This window comes from Canis lupus, chromosome 11 (genome assembly GCF_011100685.1).
Source record: "Canis lupus familiaris isolate Mischka breed German Shepherd chromosome 11, alternate assembly UU_Cfam_GSD_1.0, whole genome shotgun sequence".
Taxonomy (NCBI): domain Eukaryota; kingdom Metazoa; phylum Chordata; class Mammalia; order Carnivora; family Canidae; genus Canis; species Canis lupus.
In genome coordinates this window covers 14,449,072-14,457,565 of record NC_049232.1, presented here as the reverse complement: position 1 = coordinate 14,457,565, position 8,494 = coordinate 14,449,072, and the positions used below count along the sequence as shown (strand labels likewise).

The 8,494-nt window shown below is 41.0% G+C and overlaps 1 long non-coding RNA gene across 1 annotated transcript; it reads right to left on the bottom strand.

The window, feature by feature from the left end:
- Positions 1–4,566: 4,566 nt before the first annotated feature.
- Positions 4,567–6,865, bottom strand: LOC119874028. The gene is made up of 3 exons (XR_005366351.1): positions 6,619–6,865; positions 5,470–5,551; positions 4,567–5,004 (listed from the first exon to the last, which is right to left on the bottom strand). It is a non-coding gene; the product is annotated as an uncharacterized LOC119874028 (long non-coding RNA).
- Positions 6,866–8,494: the final 1,629 nt, after the last annotated feature.

The window sequence follows — 8,494 nt, the reverse complement described above, 5'->3', positions numbered from 1 at the left end:
CTAAATCATTAGCTAAAAAAATGGAAATCTGATAGGCCCCCAAATGTATTTTATTGTGATATGCATTTATTTGACTACTTGTGAGGCCAGCTGAATACTTTTTCATGTCTATTAGTTGCTGTATTTTTTATGCTTGAGAACCTTTTAAGTGTTTAATTGTTTGTTAAGTAATCATGTGTAGTCCATACACTATATATTTTTACTCGAGACCGATGTTATGATAGGATGTTAACGTTTTATGACGTTACATCATTAACATTTTATGGGGTTTTTTTCCCCCTACCTTTCATGTTTTATGTGTTTGAGCTTTGAGGATGATGGCTGTATGGAAAAAAGTTTTTTTTTTTTTAAATTTTCATTTGTGATTGTGTATTACTCATACTGCCCTTCCAGAAAGGACTCCCTGCCCAGTGACTAGGAGCATGCTTAGCTGACAGCCTCTAGCTGGTATTTTACCTCAGCTTTTGAGAGGAGGGCACAGTGTCTGCAGGATAGTCTTCAGCCACTGAGAGAGCAAGGTAGTCGTATAGGAACCTAGCCATTTCTGATCAGCGCAAGACCCTTCTAGTGGGTATTATTTGCTTCATGCAGGAGGCTGAGGGCAGTTTCTCCTCAGGAAAAAAAGCCTATTAGAGCCCTAAGGAGCTGTTCCCTACGAGTGTCTGAGCACTGATGGACATAGCACAGGGGGTGCACTGTGGCAGAGATGGAGATGCTGCAGTGACATTTTCCTTGAAATATTGATGTGCTCCTCCGTTAAACACTGCCATTAGCAGACAGCCACCCACAGCTAGTTCCTTCAGAGCCTTCCTTGGCTTTCAAACTGAAGTACTCTCACGCTTAGGGCAGTCCCTATCCACGTAGGTTCCAGGGCCTAGGTGGGCCACACCAGCTGGGACGGCACCAAGGGGAAATGTTCATTTCAGAGCTCCCCTGGGGCTTACCAACTTTTTTTCAGATCCACATTCCCTCCCCAATCCCACCTCCTCCCCTTTTCCTTTCATGATATTGCTTACACAAAAGCCTATTCCCTTCTAACGCTGTCGCAGTGTCTGCTTCCTGGATAACCCAGCCCAGGATAGAGAGCTTCCGTTGTCTTAAGTGTAGGACATTCTTCCCATTCTGATACTAAAGAAATGTTCACATCTACTTCTGTTCCTAGAAATGACTTGATTTTCATAGTTCAATTTTGTGTTCATCTGTAAATCATTTGGGTGTGGTATGAAGAGAGGATCCAACCTGACTTCTCTTCCTGGGTAGGTGGCATTGAGTACCTCTGCCTCCTGGCCTCCATGCCCTTGTGGGATGCCCTCCCCTAGAGCATGGGCTGGACTTACTTGTTCAGTACTAAGTTGGAACTACCTGTACATCACATTCTTGGGCTCTTTGTTGTCATTCTCTTGGATCACTAGCAGTGGGGGAAGGAAGCAGCCAGACTGTGGGAAGCCCTATGGAAAGAACCACATGGTGTGGTGAGGAGCTCAGTCAATAGCACGAGAGGATCTGAGACTTGCTAGCTAACAGCCTGCAAAAAACTGAAGCTTGACAACCACCAGGTCCCTGAGCTTGAAAGCAGGTCTTTCAGCCCCAGTTGAGTCTTGAGGATAACTATAGCCCTAGAGGATAGCCTGACTGCCACCTCATGAGAGATGTTAGCAAAAAGTTAAGCTGTTTCCTCCAATTCAAATAAATGATGAGATAACACATTTGTATAGATTTCAGCTTCTACATCTTAATATAATTGGTTGTGTGGCAATAGAAAACTAATACACTCTTAAAGGAACAGTTACTACGTGCAGATTTATTTATTAAAAAAAATTTTTTTTGCTTACTTAAAAAACAATAAGTTAATTTCTCATACAGTTAATAATCCAGGACTAAAATGATAGTTCTGTCATCTCTGACAAGGGGCTCCCATTTGGGTGTCTCAGATAATTGTCTAAATCTCACCTTTTCCAAACTAGGAGGATAGGTGAAAAAGACCCAAAGGAATAGAAGCCCATCCTTTAAGGAGCAACACTTGGGAGGGATATACTGATTTCACTTATATCCCATTAGCCAGCCAGGCATGCTCCTATCTTAGGGTCTTTTCACTTGTTCCTCCTCCTGCCTGGACTCACGGTTTACTGTATGGCCTCCTTCACGTCGTTACTCAAATATCACATTCTTAGTTAGGTTATCCATAAACATCCTGTTCTAAACTGCAAACCATCTCCCTTGGTCTACCTTTCCTGTTTCCTTTATTTGATAGCAGTTTTTACATTTTAATATACTGAAGAAGTTGTTCATTGATGTTATTTACTACTTGCTTCTTCTCACCACCCCTGACCCCCCCACTGCAGAATATGACGACATTTGGTCCATTTCTTTGGCTGTTGAATCACAGCCTTAGAACAGCGTCTGGCAAATAATAGGCACACAATAAATATTTGTTGAACCATTTGTTGACTGAATCAAGAGAAATCATTATAAGCGTATTATTTATTTAGAATTTAGAAGGTAATTCCCGCAAGAGCTAAAACAACAACAACAACAAAAAACCCCAGAAAGATTAGAAGTTGCTGCAGGAAATGGGTCTGGGCATGGAGGGAGGTACAGGGGATACTTTTCTTTATAAACCGTCTTATACAATTTGATTGTTTTTATCAGGAGCATGTATCACTGTGATAAAAATTCTAAACGCTTTTAAATGCGCCAGCATGGCTGGAAAATCATAGGATGCTAACAATGTAGGAAGGCTAGCCAACAACAATTTACTTTATAGTAAATTGCTCTAAATCTGTTTTGAGAGCAAACTATTGAATCTGCTAATGGTACATACAGATGGTACGGCACAATAAACTTCTTTTTGGTGTTGGGTGTAATTTTAAGTAGAATATCTTTTATCCGCTTATATGATCAAGCTTTATGTTACTACACTGAGTTCCACATATTTCACGACGAGCGTTAAATGTACATGGATGCCATCCTTCAAGGCTTTCTATAAAATGTGATTTCTTGACTTCTTAAATGTGGGTGGAGAAATAATAGAAATAATTTCCATACATGGAAAACTGGCCTATATGAATGCTTGCTGATTCCAAGCGCAAAATAGGGAAGAAAGGATACAAGTAACAAAAATAATTTTGTCTAGGGCTGCAAGTGACATATATTCAAACAATTGCTTTTTCAGAGTCCTCAGGCTTGTTTCTATTCCTTGTTTGCTGAGCTTTAGAGAAAGCTGAATCCCACCGTGGCAAACTGCCATCTTTGTCAGAAGCAAAGAGCTGTTTACATTCAAGGCACATAATAAGTGCAATGTGAAGTAAAAAACAGTGTGAGTTCTATTATGGCTGATTAGTCCATTGTACACTGTTACAACTAACATCTTCCTTGTGCTAAAAATAGTGGGAAGTCACAGGACCTCAAGCAGCATGATCCATCAGTACTCTACTCTTTCACAAGATGGCCAACAAAAGCTGCCTCTAACTTCCCAGCAACATAAAAGGGCCACTTATTCGCTTCAGTGTCCTCCAAAATATGTAGTTTATCTGAGCTGTTGGGAAACCTTTCAGAAAATGAGGTGCTGAGAACACACAGCTTCTTAAAAAAAAAAAAAAAAAAAGTGGATCTGTCTTCTCGATGGCTTCCTCTTCTTGCTAGGATGCTTGATATGAACATCATAAAAGCCCCTTGGTCGTCACCTTCCTCATGCCATCCGCTGCTTCTTAATCATAGTGACAGTGGGATCGACGCATATGTTGAGACACTGGCCACCAGTAGCCCAGATAAATAAATGAATAAAACGAGCCCATCTGTGTGGAACAGCAGGAGAAGGGACTGGTATGAGTACACTGAATCCCAGGTCATGTCATCACAAAGTCAATAGCCCTGCTTGTCCAAGGGGAGAAAACAAACTGCTTTCTCTTCTTTTGAAAGCCTGCAAGAATTTGCATGGCAGTAATCCTAAATCCAGAGGCAATCTATTAAGAACTCAGCATTACCCGATCCTGAGACTCAACTGATAAGCACATTCTCCCCCCACCCCCACCCCACAACACACACATTAATCCTCTTAAAGACTGTGCTAAGTAATGAAAGGGTGTGATGAAAGAGGCCCCCCTTTTTATTACAACCACATAAACTGCTTGCGTAAATGTTTCATTAACAAACGGCTGGGCCGGTATTTAATATCCTCTGCCTCCCTGCGCCTGGCCCCTTGGTCCTGGGCTCCTGGTACGGCATGACCAAATGTGTGATTTACACATGTTTAAGAGAAACATTCCCACACTTGAATGCTGCTCCATGACAAAAGGAGGGGAGGGGCCGAGAGAGAGGTGTTGAACCTATTGTAGACATTTTAATTTACAATTCTCCCCTTTTTATGGGCTTTAAAAGATGAATGACTTCCACCCACTTACCAGTTTATGTTTCATTTCTCAGTGTGCTTTTTGAGGGCTGGGCTCCTGGAAGTGCCCTTGGTCAGATAATTTGAGGCCAGTCCTTTCAGAGACAAAGTTAGATGTTCCAATACTCTCTGGGGGGGGGGGGGGGGGGGGTGGCAGGCAAGAATTCCAGTGTGTGTCCTCTGTGCAATGAGCTCCCTTCTGAACTTCACAGAGGCCCAAAGGGATGACTTGCCTCAACTCTGAATATGCCGCGGGTGCCAGAAAGTTCGTGGAAGTATGTTTCCTGTTTTGTCTTCATAGTCATGCGATCACAATCTGATGTTTTACATTTTTTAAGACTAATCTAGTAAATCCTAACAGGATGTCTGTAATATCTGATTTTTTAAAAATATGACCTTTCAGTACAATAAGAAACTCGCGTCTCAGACAAGCCAGTATGCCTGTGGCCCAGGCTGAATTGGTGAGTATCCAGTAACCGGATGGATGTACTGATGCAACTCCTAGATACAGATTCAGTCTCTTAAAGGCCTGGGTGAAGTTAAATCAGGATACAGTGAAGCGTCCACATGGTCCTCCTTGGCTGAATCCTTAGAAAATACATCTATGTTGCCTTTCCCTCCAAGAAAATGTTGAAAAAATTAATATATAAGAAAACCAAATACAAAGGTAGCCTCTTCTTTATATAAATGTCTTGGCCCCGGGTTGTCGTGCATTTAATTTTGGTTTACACTGAGCATCTGGCCACAGTTGGGGTTACTCGGTTTGGGGAAGCGCCCCATTGGGGTCAGTGTGTGTAGCAGTGTGTCTCACTGCAACCACTGTCTGGTTTCAAAGTGAATAGATTCATTTAGATCAACAATGCCCTGGGGGATAAATACTTAAATGTATTCAACCTTAGAAGAGCTGAACACATCAATACCTTCATAAAGCCACTTTGATTTGTATTGACTCTGGTTGTGCTGCTAATTCATATACATCATTGTTTACTTCACGGAGCTTTTAACATGACTTTTGATTTATAGAAATGGTGATTCAATTTCTACCAAGAAGTGGTAAGCTCAGACCTCCCCCAGCTTCTTACTTTCTCTCTGATGTGACAAAATTGAAAGAGGAACTCTCTTGTCACAGCATAAGTAAATTGCCATCCAACAGTTTATGTGCACCTTTAAAAAAAAAAAACAAAAAAACACAAACTTTCATAGTAACGGGTAATAGCAAAATAGATTGTCCAAATAAGGGCAATCAATTATCTAAGCACATTATTAATGTGTTCGCAGCAAAACTATTGATTTTACACTGGGACTATCTACAGGCTGGATGTATTTCCCAATCAGAAAATCTTGTGTTAGGCAAAAGAGAAAATTCACCAGATGTGGACATGTTCTGTTGTGTGTTTAGTGCCAAGCTTTGAGAGGCTTTTATTTACAGGAATCACTTGGGCACTTTGCAAAGCTCCATAAATAACATACCCTGTTCTGTGCAAATAACGCAACCTCCATTTGGTAAGAGTTTTAGTTGTGTTTGTTTCATGCCACGTTAAATGGAGGCTCTAAAAATTCTTTTCTAGGAGCTCATCTGTTTCTCAGCCGCCAAAATAAATGGCTTTAGACCAAACTAAATGGGCTTAAGTGACCAGAACTGGATTCTGCTTTGTTTATTGGTTGGGTTTCCAGACTTAAAGGGGGATTGAAATATTTCAGATTTTCTTGTGTTTCAAATCTCATCCAGAAGCCCAGCAGAACAGAGCTGTGGGTTTCAGCAAGGCAAGTGTTCATTGCTCTAGAACCGGTGTGAAAATGTTTAAGCAGACACAGAATTCAGACTAAAAGAGGACAAAATGGTGATGGATAGATAAGGATGGGCCTGAACACAACATATCTGTGGCTCAGGAAAAATTCACGGTTCTGACGGAGATAAACTTAGAAAGCCTCGAGACAGCCCAGACTCGTCAGCATCTCACAGTTAATTAAAGAAGTGAGTGAAGGCATCAAGGCTTTTGCTCCCTTCTGCCTGAATAATTCACCGCCCGTATCCATTATTAAAACCTGTTACTTCACCACAATGATTCCCAGCTCGAGATGGATTGGCCTCAGAACCAAGAGATAAATTGTAACAAGGCCTACAGCTATATTAATAAATTGAAATGAACATTTATTTGCTCATCTAATTAGAACTGTAGTTTTTCCAAATAGTGTAGTAATGCATTACCTTGACAGGCAGCACTACCTACCTTTTGTGTGATAAAATGAACAGGAGGGCTTTGCCCCAGATTTGGGGTTTCTCTGCATAAAAAGTTCTTTGGTCTCTGCTGTTCTTTTAAGCCATTCATTTCAGCACTGTGCTCTGCCGATCCTATCTCGCCAGGATTGATGGGAGCTTAGCTTTTGAGGTACTTCGTCAGAGGGCTGCAAAGAATTGTGCATACGGAACGTGCATTCTTCTTTTGTCCTGTGTCTCTTTTTCAAGTGTTGCAAGGAGGAAAAAGAGAGGAGTTTAAAGATTTCCCCCACCCCTCCCCATCTCTCTTCCCCTTCATTAAGATTACAAAGCGTTACAGCTCAGAGGTTCAAAGAACCTGTGCTCCGTGGTTGATTCCTGACTCAGTCACTAACTTGTACACAACCTCACTTTATTCCTCTGGAAAAATGAAGACAATGGCACCCACGTCTGCAGGATCCATAGGAAATTTAGAGAGAATGCCTGGAAACCCTAGTAGGTATCTAATCAGTGGGAAGTGCTATTACTGTTGAGCAATTCTTGCCCTTCCTTGTCTGCAAATTAGATTCAAAGAGTTTACATAGACCGGAGTTTTTATAGACCAGAGCTAGCTCTCAGTTTCTGAAGGACAGAAATGAATATTGCAGTATATTGACATAGAATGTTTTTGTTATGAATGCAGAAGTCCTGTCTCCTCCAACTAGATTCTAAAGTCTCGGATGCCAAGAGTTTATGTCTTCTCCCTGTCCTGGCAGGGGGCCTCGGACTTAGCGGATGCTCCATGATTGGCTTTTTACCATAACGATATGTGTGGCCGTTAGGAAACTCCTCTGAAACATACACGTCTGTGTTGTGACCTCTGACCCTCCGAGGAATAGTGAGGCTACTGTGGGCCCCTTTCCTGAGTCGACACACAGATTCAAACTCATGCTTCTCAGACTTCAGCCACATGGTCTCATGAGAAGAATATACTCTTAATTCCTAAAATGAGCAGAAATTGTACCTAGCGGACATTCATTTTTTTTAAGATTATTTATTTATTTATTCATGAGAGACACACAGAGAGGCAGAGACACAGGCAAAGGGAGAAGCTGCTCCATGCAGGGAGCCCGACGTGGGACTCGATCCCAGGACTCCAGCATCATGCCCTGGGCTGAAGGCAGGCTCTAAAACGCTAAGCCACCCAGGAATCCCACGGATATTCATTTTAAATTTGAAGTCTGGTTGATTGAGCATGTTACATTTGATAAAATAGGAACTTTTTAGAAAATAAATTTCTGGGTTGTCAAATGAGCATGAGGTAGGTATCTTAAACTGCTCTTCACTCTGCAGATAAGGCAGGAAATTACTGGTGGTTTCTTCTCTGGCAAGTTCTGGCTAAGGCTGTACCATTAGAAGCAATATTAGGCTTAGTCTCTTCAGCAATGTAAAGCAAAGGGAAGCAGGATTCAGATTAGACTCTCCTTCCATAATTTCTTAGGATAAGTACTCCGTGCAATGTCTATAGACCACATGCGTTAGAACAACATTAGTTTTATAGGTTTGGGTAACTTTTTTTTTTTTTCTATTTAAAACGAAATGTAAATTTGAAGCAAAAGTCCATTGAACACAGAAGATTACAAAGTAAAAGGAGAGAGTCCTGCCTTCCTCATACCGGAACAATCAGTTCTCTATCTAGTTGTAAACATTATTGGTAGCTGCTGGTATATGCCTCCAGAAACTTATATGCTTATACAGTTATATTTATATGCTTCCTTATTTGTTCTTTGTTACAGAAATGAATTTGAATGATACATATAATGTTTCAATATTATATCTAGTAATATAACTAGATAAAATGTTATATTTTGACTGTACTTCCACATGGATCTAGTTCCTCTTTTTTAAGG